Genomic DNA, 14,329 nt, shown 5'->3' with positions numbered 1-14,329 from the left:
GGATTGGTCCGGGTGAATTAGGCCCGGCATTAAATCCAGCAATCTAAGCGCCAGAATGGATGAGTACAGCTTGGCATATACATTGAGTAGTGCTATCGGCCTATAAGACGAGCACTCTGCAGAGTCCTTCCCCGGCTTCGGGATGAGGGAAATGGCCGCCTCCGCCATGAAACCTGAAGTCAATCCCGTCTCACCCATGGTGTTAAATAACCGCGCCAAAAAGCCACTAATGTCAGAGGTGAAGGTCTGATAGGACAGCGCGGTGAATCCGTCCGGGCCTGGCGCTTTATGCGGTTTCAGCGTCTTTATGGCCTCTCTAACCTCTTCCTCCGCAATGGGGGCCGCCACAAGGTTGTTCCACTCCACGGAAACCTGGGGGAGCGGGTGCTCCCGCAGATAATCCTCCTGAGCGTCCGCGGGTAGAGCCTCCCCGAGTAGAGGGCGGCATAGTAGTCCCCAAAAAGGTTCGCCTTATCCCCGTCTCGGTGTATTAGGGCGCCCGTCGGGTCCCGGATACCTCCTATGTATTCCCTCTCCCTCTTATCCCTGAGTTGTCAGGCCAGATGTATCCCGACTTTATTACCCTGGGAGTAGGAGAGGCGCCATAGCTTCAGCATGGTAAATTCCGACCGGTTATTATAGTGAGCTCTAAGTTTATTCCGAATGGTTGTCAGGGGTCGGAGTGTTACTCTAGAGGGATTCTGTTTGTGCGCCTGTTCAAGTGGCGTCAATTCCCGTTCTAGGTCCTCTCTTTCAGTTCGCCGTAGTTTATTAAGCGCGGAGTTAAGTGCGATGCACTTACCCCGTATGGTGGCCTTGAAGGCGTCCCATACAGTGAAGATGGAAGAGTCGCCTACCAGATTAAGGTCAAAGAAGTCGCAAATGCTCTTCCGCAGTTCCTTACAATATGTATCGTCCCGGGTTAAGGACGGTGGGAAGTACCACTTGCGGTGGACCGACGTCCCGGGGGACCATGTCAGGCATAGCGCCAGAAGGCTGTGGTCAGATACCGATAGAGGAAATATGCTGGCCTCTCGGAGATCGCCGCGCAGGGATTGACTCACAAAGATGTGGTCCAATCGAGAGAAGGAGTGGTGGACATGGGAAAAAGAAGTGTAGTCTCTAGCCTGAGGGTGAAGGGCACGCCACCCGTCCAAAAGGCCCAGTTCCCTCACCAAGTCCTGGGTATCAGCGGCAAATAGGCCTGCATCGGACCGTAGGCGATGGGAACAGTCCAGTTCTCTGTCCCAGACCAAATTAAAGTCCCCCACAACCATGAGCTCACCCTCCACAAAGTCCCCCACCTCTCGCAGAAGATCTCGTAGGAACCCGTTTTGTCCCACATTTGGGGCGTAGAGGACAAGGAACGAGCACGCCTTGCCTAGGAGCACTCCCTTGACCATCAGCCATCGTCCCTCCTTGTCATTTCGGACCCCGATAGGTTGAAAATGGAGGGTGGAGCGGAACATCAGGGCCACCCCTCTATGTTTCGAAGCGGCAGAGGATCGATAAATTAGGGGAAATTGCTTGTGCTTCAGCCTAGTTTCATCTTTGCGGGTAAGGTGTGTCTCCTGGAGGCCCACCACATCTAAGTGATGGTCTACTATGTACCTCCAGACCTTCTGACGCTTCGGTGGGGAATTCAGGCCCTTCACGTTCCACGTGCCTATGATCAGGGGCATTACAGATCACTGTTTCAGCTTTTACCCCGGTTGGGGTGGGAACTGTTTACACTCCGCGACAGATACTTCATTGTTCTTTGAGGTATTGGGGTAGGACTTGGATTTTGAGATTCAAAAGTGCCCGCAATGTATTATCTTCTCTTGGTGTACGTGTCACACACCTCGTAATCTTACTTGCTGCACACCATAACAATACATCTAAACAATTCAAATCCAATGGGGGAAATTAAAGTGGTCACTTGGAATGTTAAAGACCTTCTTGACAAGATTTAACACGGAGCTGTCCTTAGACATGCGCAAAGCTTAGGGGTGGACGTCTTGCTATTACAGGAAACACACTTGATGGGGAACAAGGCCCCATGCCTGGCCCGCTTTGACTTCATACACGTCTTTCACTCTGGCTTCTTGAAGGGCTTCAGAGGTTTGGCTATCTTGATTCACCGCAGACTATCATTTACACATACTCGTACATGGGCTTGATCAGCGGAGAGTCTATAGTACTGGGTAGAGTTTAAGCTCCCCTCTCTCAGTCACATATTTACTGAAGGCATTATTGATACCTGGGGATCATTACCGACGTCCTTGCATTGATAGGAGGAGACTGGAATGATGTCATTCACCCTGATCAGGATCGATGCCGTCCCACAGCTACACCACATACACAGAGAGTCTTGTTTAGGGGCCAATGGCAGAGGCTCTGGCATGGTCCAAAACGTGGAGGACTCTTCATTCAGCAGTTAGGAGTTACAATTAGGGATTATACGTATTTCTCTACCATCCATGGGTCGTTTTCTAGGCTGGATCACATTTTTATCCCTAGGGAACACACGCATCGCTTGGTCATGTCGGATATCCCACCCGGAGGCCTATCAGATCACTCCCCCGTACAGCAGCAGTTAGGGATAGGTCCCAGACGGGTACTGTTTCATTGGCACCTTCACAACCCTTTGCTGTGGGACGAAGAGCTAATATGGCACTGATGCTAGCTGGTTGGGGTTCTCTAGATACTGCGGGGAGTTTCTGGTACACCACAATTCACTAATGTCCTGGGTCTCTGTGCACAGTTCTGAGTAGGAACAGAATCCTTGCAACAATCAATCACTCTATACATGAAATCCTACCCGATTCTCAGATAGAGGACTTCTTTCGAGATATACCTCTCAGGGCACTAATCGCCGTTGCGCGAGACTCCCTAGAAACTCTTATATAACTAGAGGAAATAACCTCAACCGCCTCAGAAATAGCATTGGGTAAATCACCAGGACCCAGCCCATCACTGCTGACCTTTGATCAGCAACTAACCATGCCGCACCGCCTGCCTTTCCACAATGGGATTCTCTCATAGGCGCGTACACACCCACATTCACTGGGCGCCCTCCAACGATCTTCAACCCGGTCACATTAATTGCTATCAATAATCTATGTGATACATCGGCTTCTAACCCACTACAAGATGGCGCCCACGATCCCCAGACCATCACTGTCGATCTTTGATCAGCAATTTACTATTTCATACGAACTCCCTGTCACCAATTAGCGCCGGATGGAGGATTTATAAACCAAACAAGCATTTGCAATGCAATGGTCTCGGCATCATTAAAGGTAGAGCTATTGGCATTGCTCATGACATTTTTTTTCTTTAAATCAAAAATAAATGGGCATTGTCATTAACATTGCCAATACACAGCACTCTGCACTCAACAGCACACAATGCTCTGCACACTTGCTCTGCACACTCACTACTCTGCACCCTCACCACTCTGCCCTCACCACTCTGCCCTCACCACTCTGCCCTCACCACTCTGCCCTCACCACTCTGCCCTCACCACTCTGCACTCACCACTCTGCACTCACCACTCTGCCCTCACCACTCTGCCCTCACCACTCTGCACTCACCACTCTGCACTCACCACTCTGCACTCACCACTCTGCACTCACCACTCTGCACTCACCACTCACCACTCTGCACTCACCACTCACCACTCTGCACTCACCACTCTGCACTCACCACTCTGCACTCACCACTCTGCACTCACCACTCTGCACTCACCACTCACCACTCTGCACTCACCACTCTGCACTCACCACTCTGCACTCACCACTCTGCACTCACCACTCTGCACTCACCACTCTGCACTCACCACTCTGCACTCTGCACTCACCACTCACCACTCTGCACTCACCACTCTGCACTTACCACTCTGCACTCACCACTCACCACTCTGCACTCACCACTCTGCACTCACCACTCTGCACTCACCACTCTGCACTCACCACTCACCACTCTGCACTCACCACTCTGCACTCACCACTCTGCACTCACCACTCTGCACTCTGCACTCTGCACTCACCACTCACCACTCTGCACTCACCACTCTGCACTCACCACTCTGCACTCACCACTCTGCACTCACCACTCACCACTCTGCACTCACCACTCACCACTCTGCACTCACCACTCACCACTCTGCACTCACCACTCTGCACTCACCACTCACCACTCTGCACTCACCACTCTGCACGCACTCACCACTCTGCACTCACCACTCTGCACTCACCACTCTGCACTCACCACTCTGCACTCACCACTCACCACTCTGCACTCACCACTCTGCACTCACCACTCTGCACTCACCACTCTGCACTCACCACTCTGCACTCATGCACTCACCACTCTGCACTCACCACTCTGCACTCACCACTCATGCACTCACCACTCTGCACTCACCACACTGCACTCACCACACTGCACTCACCACTCTGCACTCACCACTCTGCACTCACCACTCTGCACTCTGCACTCACCACTCTGCACTCACCACTCTGCACTCACCACTTATCCACCGTTCCCCTCGCCCCCCCACCCACCCCCTCAATTAACTGCGCATGTTGCATACAAACTGCACAGAGCAGACGTACTTTTTCGTCGGGCCAAATGCTTCCATTGTAGCTATGAGTTCGACTTCAGCATGATTGCAAAACGCTAAAATAAGTATAAATTGAAGTGTGCAGAGGTCCTGAGGCACTATGGGTGGGGTGTCGAGCACAGCAGGCCCGGGGGCGGATCTAGTCCAAACTTTAAACATAAAAGGCCACTCGCACAACAGGTTGGTTGTATGTGCCTTAAGTGGACAGCGTTAAAATGCAGCCTGCATCCCGCTCTCCTGGGCTTGTGTTGGACACGCCACAAAGGGTCACGGCTATGTGAATATTCGCCATGCCTTTCCCACGCTCAACGCCGTTTTAAATTCACCCCTAAAGTAACTGGCACACGTGGTGCAGAACGTGGGAAAACACCACGGCTATGTGAATATTCGCCATGCCTTTCCCACGCCCAACGCCGTTTTAAATTCACCCCTAAAGTAACTGGCACACGTGGTGCAGAACGTAGGAAAACACAGAAGCCCTTGTTTCACATGGACAAAAGCATTAAATGTGCTGGAGAAATACCTTAACGCATTTTAATGTGACGCAAAATGCTCAAGAGTTTTAAAGAAAAAAAATCCCGATAAGTTTTTAAAGAGAAATTCCCAATAGGCCATACGTTTTCCATGAATTAATATAGTTAGTAAATGTCTAAAATAAATTATTGTGGCTGCAATTTTTTAAATTTTTTTTGGTGTGGGGGCAGATAAGTGAAAGCCCTGCTTAAGCCCAACCTGTTTGCAGTTTTCTTGCGCGGCCGCCCCGGAAGTCAGGCACGGTCGCCTGTGACGGGGGCGGGGCCACGTTCACACCGGAAGAGGAGGCAGGCGGAGTCGTAGCGTCTCGCGGCCCGGGGCTCCTGTGAGCGGTGTAGAGCCCCGGGGCCGCGCCAGCAGGAGGTTGGGCGCCGCGTGCTGAGGTAAGGTAGGTGCACGTGTGTGTATGCTCGTGTGTGTGTGCTCGTGTGTGTGTGTGTGTGTGTGTGTGTGTGTATGTATGTGTGCGACAGTGACGGCGGGGGAGGGGGGGGCTCGGTGCAGGGGGAGGGGGGGGCCTCGGTGCACTTGTGTGTGTGTGCGCGCGTGTGTGTATGAGTCAGGGGTGGTGTCTCTGTATGTATGTATGTGCGTGCGTGCATGGGCGCGTGTGTGTGTGTATGCGCATGCGTGTGTGGTGCTTGCGCTTCCCAGGAGACAGCGCCTGGCCACAGCGCGCGTTCCAGTTACAAATCGCCTGGAAGGATGCGCGTGGCCAGGACTGTCTCCTGGGAAGCACGCTCGGTGACATAAGATCTCGGCGGAGACGCGCTTGCGCGCGTCTTTTAGCCGAGACCTAAAAACCACCTCCAAGTCCTCACTCCCGAGCCACATGAGAAGGGGTAGGTCGTTGGTGAAGTTCTCCAATAGATGATGTGAGTACCGGATCTCTGGTTTTCTACCATGTGAACGGAGGATATTATTCCTCCCCCTGGGCTCACTTACAAAATTTAAAGCTTTATTCCGAACACCACACAAAAATGCTAGCGTTGATCTCAGTGTTTCTCTCGAGGAGGTGATGACATCACCCTCGTTGGGCGAGTGTTTTCCCGCTTTTGACCACAGTGTATTAAACTACCACCTATATGTTTTTATGAATGCATCACGGGTATTCTGTTTTTGGAAGAAAGGGGCCCCTGCCTAATGGGATGAACCCTGGCAAGGAAACAACACTTGGGGTAAAGAGGGAGCAAATTTGCACCGGGTTTTGTGCCTGTTATATTAGAGAAAGAAAACTGGCAAACTAATGACTAAAATCACACTATAATTGTGTTGATATGTTCTAATATTTTTTACATTTTTTTTTGTAGAAGGTATTTTTTTAAGTCTTGTTATAATTTACTACATACAAAATTACAATACATATAGCAGAATATGAAAAAACAGACAGTTGAATCAATTTTTATAACGTGTGCTGTCTTTGTGCCTCAGCTTCTCTTTTGTAAATCGTTAGTAAGCAGCAGAGATGACCTCTGGTTTTTAATCTTAGTAGGATTTAAGTTACAGGGGCCACTATTGTCTGGAGTTGCCTAGCAGGATAATAAGTCCCAGGGGGCCAATACTGACTGAAGCTGGATAGCATGATTACAAGTCCCAAGGGGCGGGGCCCTAATGACCCGAATTGGCTAGGATGATAACAGGTTGTAAGGGGCCACTACTGACTGGAGCAGGCTCAAAGAATAACAGGTGCAGGGGTTTGGGGTGTGAGTGGCACCTGTGACAAGAGCTGGCTAGAAGCATTGACGACCTTAGGTACTGATTAAATGCAGGATTTCAGGTCACAGGAGGCACTGCTGAATACGGCTGGCTAGCAGCAGTGGTGGCCTCTAGGAAGAAGGAATTGAGACTGCATAACTGCAAATACTTGTTTCCTTAATTCCGATAATTGTTTACAAATGAATGCCATAACATGCACTGATATACTGCATAACCAAATTACAATGATCTTATATCAATTTGATGTGTTTGTTCGCCTTAATATGGCTGCAAAGTTACATGATTGTATTAGGGCCCAGAAACATTTTATTTAGTGCTGTCCATCTGCACACTTTCCTGCATCTTGTAGGAAACTGAATATTGGCAATCAGAAGTAAATAATGAATTCTACAGCTTGTCTGTCTATCGTTTATCTGTTTCTCAAGGACTTCTCACATTCTTCTTGAGAAACAACCCTGCCTCATACTCATTAGTTTAGTTTCAGTAACTGTTTCTATCACACGTTCATGTTTCATTGTCTTGTTTTAGAAGAAAAGTGTATAAAAATACATATTGTAGCATTAGTATTCTATACTTCAACTTGCTTTTGGGTGGATGCTCGCGTGCATTGAAATGACAATTGTCACTTGTTAGTTTGCTTGGCCTTTTGCTATTTTTGCATTAAATGCATGATAGATTAGTTGGCCTTCCGATGTGTTGTGTTTTATTTGAACAAATGTACATAGCAGATAGTGGCAGGCTTTTAACAAAAATTACAATTTGATTTTATACTTGGAATCACTCAATTTTCTCACAGACTTGGGAAGATTCTGAGTTCTTGCAGTTTGAGAGAGAGAACAGAAAAATGTTGTATCAGGATACCTGCCTCAGAGCGCACTTCTTAAAAACAACTGCCGGGATATCATGTTCCTACTACAAGGTCCTTACCTGTGTGAGTTATCAGGATCGATGCAGGGGCGGACCCAAACCAGCCACACGTGGAGATCAATGACAAACACTGAAGAATGAACAGAGCTTCCAAGCTGGTGACCATTACATAATCGACCTTGAAAATAAAAGAAAGAACATGTTTTAGTATTCTGGTGACTCATGACCATAAAAACAAAGGTTACAAATTCAATATTGTGTCAAATACTGAAAAAATTAAACTGGATATACTGAATCGGCTGTCGCCCCAGGGCATGCTAGACACCATCCATTACTATTGCTTATGGGACTTGTAGGTTTGCTTTTCTTATTAAAAGGGTGGTCTCTAAAGTCCCAGTGTTCTATTTCATTCCAGGAAATTTGGTGCGAATCGCCACCAGCATTAAACGGATTTAATCTGCTCTCCCTACTTGCTATTAAAAGCTCCAAATTCGGCCACAGCAAGGGAGGCCTAGCTACATACAGCTCTATAAAGAGCATTTATGCTATGGAGCCAATGATGCACAGCTTAGCACCTCTGCAAGTGCTCAGAATCAGGAGGAGCTCGAGAAAATTATAACGGAAGAGCATACCAACAACAGCCTGATCATTACGGGGACTTCAATTCCAATATGTTCAGGAGTACATCTGAAGATATTGATACGGAGGAGGACCAATTTGTACGGTACGCAGTAATACAAGATAATAACTCAGGCAGAATACAATACAATACAATACAATACCATTTGTAAAGCGCGCTACGTACCCGTGGGGGTCTCAAGGTGCTGAGGGGGGGCTGCTACTGATCGAAGAGCCAGGTCTTGAGGAGTCTCCTGAAGGCCGGCAGATCCTGGGTCTGTCGCAGGTGGGTAGGTAGAGTGTTCCAGGTCTTGGCAGCGAGGTAGGAGAAGAATCTGCCGCAGGCTGTGGATTTTCGGGTGCGAGGTACTGTGGCGAGCGCAAGGTAGGCAGAGTGGAGGTTGCAGGCGGGAGTGTGGAAGTTGAGTCGGTGGTTGAGGTATGCTGGTCTGGTGTTGTGGAGTGCCTTGTGTGCGTGGATGAGGAGTTTGAAGGTGATCCTCTTGAAGACAAACGAAAACAGCTCAGAGGCTTCTAGCGATTCGGGAGCAGGTGGGTTTCCGAGCATTAAACAGAAGTGTAGTAAGGCTTGTAGGTCCATTGTCGACAATTTCTAAATTAGCATGAGCTTCGCTGCCATGAACCTGCTTTTGCACACGACAATGCAAAAATCTATTTCGCAATACTTATTTGTGCCCCTTTTACACATGAGAACTGTCTGCTTTGCAAGTTCTATGCTGTGCTCTGAGGTTTAGTCTGCACATGATGTTCAAGGTTAAACAACAATGCCCCTTGTTATTCTTTTCTGATCTGTCCCTCGCACCTAGACATAACAGGCTTCACACAGCTGCACCTCTGGAAATCGTGTACTTTAATATTGCAAACATAAGATGTTTTCACACACACGGAGCGACACCTTTCCAAACAGTGTTTGTCCTGTAATGTGAACATTGAATCTAGGCCTTGAGGTATGGGGTCTGCTGAAAAAGCCCAGAGGTCCTCTGTTTTATAATAAACTATCTCTTGTCACGGGGAAGGTGATTAAGTTGTTCACTCCTTTTCCATTGTTTTTTATAACATGACATCCCGTTTGTATTCTATGCACCAGTCACGCTCTGCACGGTGCAGTGCACCAGTCACACTCTGCACGGTGCAATGCCCCAGTCACCCTCTGCACGGTGCAGTGCACCAGTCAAACTCTGCACGGTGCACCAGCCCCACTGGACGGTGCAGTGCACCAGTCACACTCTGCACGGTGCAGTGCACCTGTCACCCTCTGTACGGTGCAGTGCACCAGTCACACTCTGCACGGTGCAGTGCACCAGTCACACTCTGCACGGTGTACCAGCCACACTGCACAGTGCAGCGCACCTGTCACCCTCTGCACAGTGCACCAGTCACATTCTGCACACTGCAGTGCACCAGTCAAACTCTGCACGGTGCACCTGTCACACTGCATGGTGCAGTGCACCAGTCACACTCTGCACGGTGCATTGCACTGGTCACCCTCCATGCCTGTCAAGTATCACGCATCAGGTGTGACACTCATGCATTTCAGTTGGGTGTTCCGCATCACCGCACTGAAATGCATTGTCACGCATTTAATGCCACTTGCCAGCGCGTGCCACCTGCGGTGCCTGTGAACCTGTGCGCCAACTCTGCTGCTCCTAGATATGGTGTCAGCAGCTGCTTGCTGGACTCAGTATATAAGTATATATAAAATATGCCAAAAAAAAACCCAAACTGTTTTTTCCAGACACATGGAATCCTCCTGTTGAGTTGCAGTAATCGTACTCTCCTACTATGTCCCCTGTAGGCTCCCATTGTCCCCTCGCGCTCACCCTGCGTCATCAGCTGGCATTCTAGAATGCCAGCTGACATCCAATTGACAGTTGACAGTTATTGACTAGAAACCTGGCCGGCAGCCTTGCCTTCCGCTCTGTCCGGTATGTTATACTTTATTACTAAATTAATAAAGGACAGTAAACTTACTCAGCTCCGGGTCATCTTTACAATGGCGACGAGGTGAAGCAACACACCGGAACATCCACGCATGTGATATGAAAAAAAGGAAGGAATGCTTAATCTACGAAGCGAAAAAAAAAAATGGAAGTGAAGTACAAGTTGGAGGAATAACTGGTTGCCGGAAAGATAGCGAATTGATGACAGCACAAAATATCAAAAGCGTGTGCACTAATTAAAGCATTGACGAGAAATCAAGCATCTGACTGTATCGGCACCTGTATCGATGTTACAGTGAGGTGAGCACAAGAACCTGTGTAAACTTAGCGCGATCGGCTCTGAGACTGGCAGCAAATGCGCATTGTAAAAAGAAACAGGACTAAATAAATGACAGATTGGCACGGTGTAAAAGAGAGCGCGAAGTGAAGAACGAGCTTCGGTGCACTCTAGAATATTGAATGCAAGTGAGAGCAAAAAGGCATCGAGAAGGGATATCTGCTTATAAATACAGAACAATGGAGAAGTAAAAGCTGAAGAGAACGTAGATGTTTAGTGAGGAACGATGGACAGCACGATGTGTTGACGTAAGCACGTTGCGTGGGAGACATCTTGGGTGAGGTACAGTTTTCGGACAGTTTATATCTTACGAAGAACTATCACATGACTAAAAAAAAATGTGTTGTAAGGAGAACAGAGATAAAGTACACGGAAGCAAATAAAAACGAAGAGGTATAACGAGCCATACCAGGCTAAACAAGTAAGTCTTTGGGGACAACTGAATATGTATTATACAAAGCTTAACAAAGTATGAAAAGACTTAAAAATATGAACATATTAATAAAAGAATACTTTGAAGTGTAAAAGACAGAGGGCTCAGCATATTAGAACATTGGAGATTTTGGTTGTAAAATATTAAGCAATTTGGAATAATAAAGATGTCCTAGAGGAAAATAACACAGTATGGCTAGCGTAAATAAATACAACCGATCACCACCACAAGCATTTCTGGCAGCAAAAGGCGAACCACCATTGAAATGGGAAGAATGGAAGGAATTTTTCATTAATTCCACATCCACCTGTGAAGATGAGGAGGAGCCACTAAAACCAGAGGAAAAGAAAAAAATATTATTGTATTGTTTATGGGCAGGAGGTCTAAAAGTATACAATAAGATTAACAAAAAGGTTTGGGTTGGAGAAGATGGTGAAGTATACACACATGCACTGGAAGACCTAGACAATTACTATAAACCCATGGTACGTGTAGCAGTGAACAGATATAAATTTTATCACCGGAAACAAGGGAAAGACGAAAGTGTAGGGGATTATGTGGTTATTCAAAAAAAATTGCCGTTAACATGTAAATGTGGGAGCTGCATGATGATTTAATCAGAGACCAAATTGTAATGTGTGCGGCCAACCCCAATATTCAGGATGCTCTATGGGCTTAGGGAGAAAAACCTCTAAACAACGTTATCGAGATTGTAAAACGTGCAGAATTAACAGGAAGATGTGCAAAAGCAGTGATAAATTAAAGTAAAACCAAGGAGGAAGAAACGAGTGTGGTGGCGAAAATAAGTAGCAGTAAAAATAAACTGGGAGGAAAATATAGAAGAAAAAGTCAAGAAAGGGATAGATATGAAGTCAAAAAAAGTGAGAGAGAAGGGGAAAGGCGCAGGTGTTACAGATGTGGAAGCATTAGACATTTGGCTAATGATTGGAAGTGTCCGGCAAAGAATGTAAAGTGTGGTAATTGTGGCTTAATAGGACCTTTTCAAAAAGTGAGTTACAGAAAAGTGAGCGGAAGGGTCAAAGTAGTTGAAAGGAACATAGAATATGAAGATGATTCCTCTGATGAATCTGAATATAATCTATGCATACTCAATATTAATGATGACAGTGAGGAGCAAGGTATGGAGAAGGAAAAGAAAAAGAAGCCCATATGCAAAGTGGCTATAGGAGGGGTAAAAATAGAAATTGTTGCAGATTCAGGATCTCCATGTACCATTGTAAATAGAAAAGTTTGGAAAGAGAAGTTTCCCAAGGGGCCCCTAATGACCCGAATTGGCTAGGATGATAACAGGTTGTAAGGGCCACTACTGACTCGAGCAGGCTCAAAGAATAACAGGTGAAGGGGGGTCGGGGTGTGAGTGGCACTTGTGACAAGAGCTGGCTAGAAGCATTGACGACCTTTGGTACTGATTAAATGCAGGATTTCAGGTCACAGGAGGCACTGCTGAATACATCTGGCTAGCAGCAGTGGTGGCCACTGGGAAGAAGGAATTGAGACTGTGTAACTGCAAATACTTGTTGCCTTAATTCCGATAATTGTTTATAAATGAATGCCATAACATGCACTGATATACTGCATAACCAAATTACAATGATCTTATATCAATTTGATGTGTTTGTTCGCCTTAATATGGCTGCAAAGTTACATGATTCTGTTAGGGCCCAGAAACATTTTATTTAGTGCTGTACATCTGCACACTTTCCTGCATCTTGTAGGAAACTGAATATTGGCAATCAGAAGTAAATAATGAATTCTACAGCTTGTCTGTGTATCGTTTATCTGTTTCTCAAGGACTTCTCACATTCTTCTTGAGAAACAACCCTGCCTCATACTCATTAGTTTAGTTTCAGTAACTGTTTCTATCACATGTTCATTTTCATTGACTTGTTTTAGGAGAAAAGTGTATAAAAATACATTGTGTAGCATTAGTATTCTATACTTCAACTTGCTTTTGGGTGGATGCTCTCGTCCGTTGCAAAGACAATTGTCGCTTGTTAGTTTGCTTGGACTTTTGCTATTTTTGCATTAAATGCATGATAGATTAGTTGGCCTTCCGATGTGTTGTGTTTTATTTGAACAAATGTACATAGCAGATAGTGGCAGGCTTTTAACAAAAATTACAATTTGATTTTATTCTTGGAATCACTCAATTTTCTCACAGACTTGGGAAGATTCTGGGTTCTTGCAGTTTGAGAGAGAGCACAGAAAAATGTTGTTTCAGGATACCTGCCTCAGAGCGCACTTCTAGAAGACAACTGTCGGGATATCATGTTCCTACTACAAGGTCCTTACCTGTGTGACTTATCGGGATCAATGCAGGGGGCTGACCCACACTAGCCACACGCTGGAGATCAATGACAAACACTGAAGAATGAACAGAGCTTCCAAGTTGGTGACAATTACATAATCGACCTTGAAAATAAAAGAAAGAACATGTTTTAGTATTCTGGTGACTCATGACCATAAAAACAAAGGTTACAAATTCAATATTGTGTCAAATACTGAAAAAATTAAACTGGATATACTGAATCGGCTGTCGCACCAGGGCATGCTAGACACCATCCATTACTATTGCTTATGGGACTTGTAGTTTTGCTTTTCTTATTAAAAGGGTGGTCTGTAAAGTCCGAGTGTTCTATTTCATTCCAGGAAACTTGGTGCGAATCGCCACCAGCATTAAACGGATTTAATCTGCTCTCCCTACCTGCTATAAAAGCTCCAAATTCGGCCACAGCAAGGGAGGCCGTGCTACATACAGCTCTATAAAGAGCATTTATGCTATGGAGCCAATAATGCACAGCTTACGCCTCCAAACGCCATGCAAGTGCTCAGAATCACTTTACAGGGGGGAGGATAAAAATGAGCAGATAATCCTTATAAATCTCTATTTACACCCGCGTGACAGAGCTAAAGGCACCCAGCAACTGAAGGAGGAGCTCTAGAAAATTATAACGGAAGAGCATACCAACACCTGATCATTACTAGGGACTTCAATTCAAATATGTTCAGGAGTACATTTGAAGATATTGATACGGAGGAGGGCCAATTTGTACTGGACACAGTAATACAAGATAATAAATCAGGCGGAATACAATACAATACCATTTGTAAAGCGCGCTACGTACCCGTGGGGGTCTCAAGGTGCTGAGGGGTGGGGCTGCTACTGATCGAAGAGCCAGGTCTTGAGGAGTCTCCTGAAGGCCGGCAGATCCTGAGTCTGTCGCAGGTGGGTA

At 46.5% G+C, this 14,329-nt stretch overlaps 1 protein-coding gene across 3 annotated transcripts in view; it reads right to left on the bottom strand.

Annotated features, from left to right (window-relative positions):
* LOC147737734 (uncharacterized) overlaps positions 1-13,510 on the bottom strand; it is a 33,902-nt gene extending 20,392 nt beyond the window's left edge. For 2 of the 3 annotated variants that reach the window (XM_086942486.1, XM_086942504.1), the window contains exon 1: positions 7,787-7,898. The gene's annotated coding sequence lies outside the window, so the exon portion shown is untranslated. Of the gene's footprint in view, positions 1-7,786; positions 7,899-13,388 lie in introns of those variants that run through there. The other variant, XM_086942516.1, reaches the window with a different exon arrangement.
* Positions 13,511-14,329: the final 819 nt, after the last annotated feature.

The sequence above is a fragment of the Lissotriton vulgaris genome, chromosome 1_1, assembly GCF_964263255.1.
Source record: "Lissotriton vulgaris chromosome 1_1, aLisVul1.2, whole genome shotgun sequence".
In the NCBI taxonomy this organism is placed as follows: domain Eukaryota; kingdom Metazoa; phylum Chordata; class Amphibia; order Caudata; family Salamandridae; genus Lissotriton; species Lissotriton vulgaris.
The sequence above is the reverse complement of the archived record's forward strand: the minus strand, read 5'-3'. Positions and strand labels throughout refer to the sequence as shown.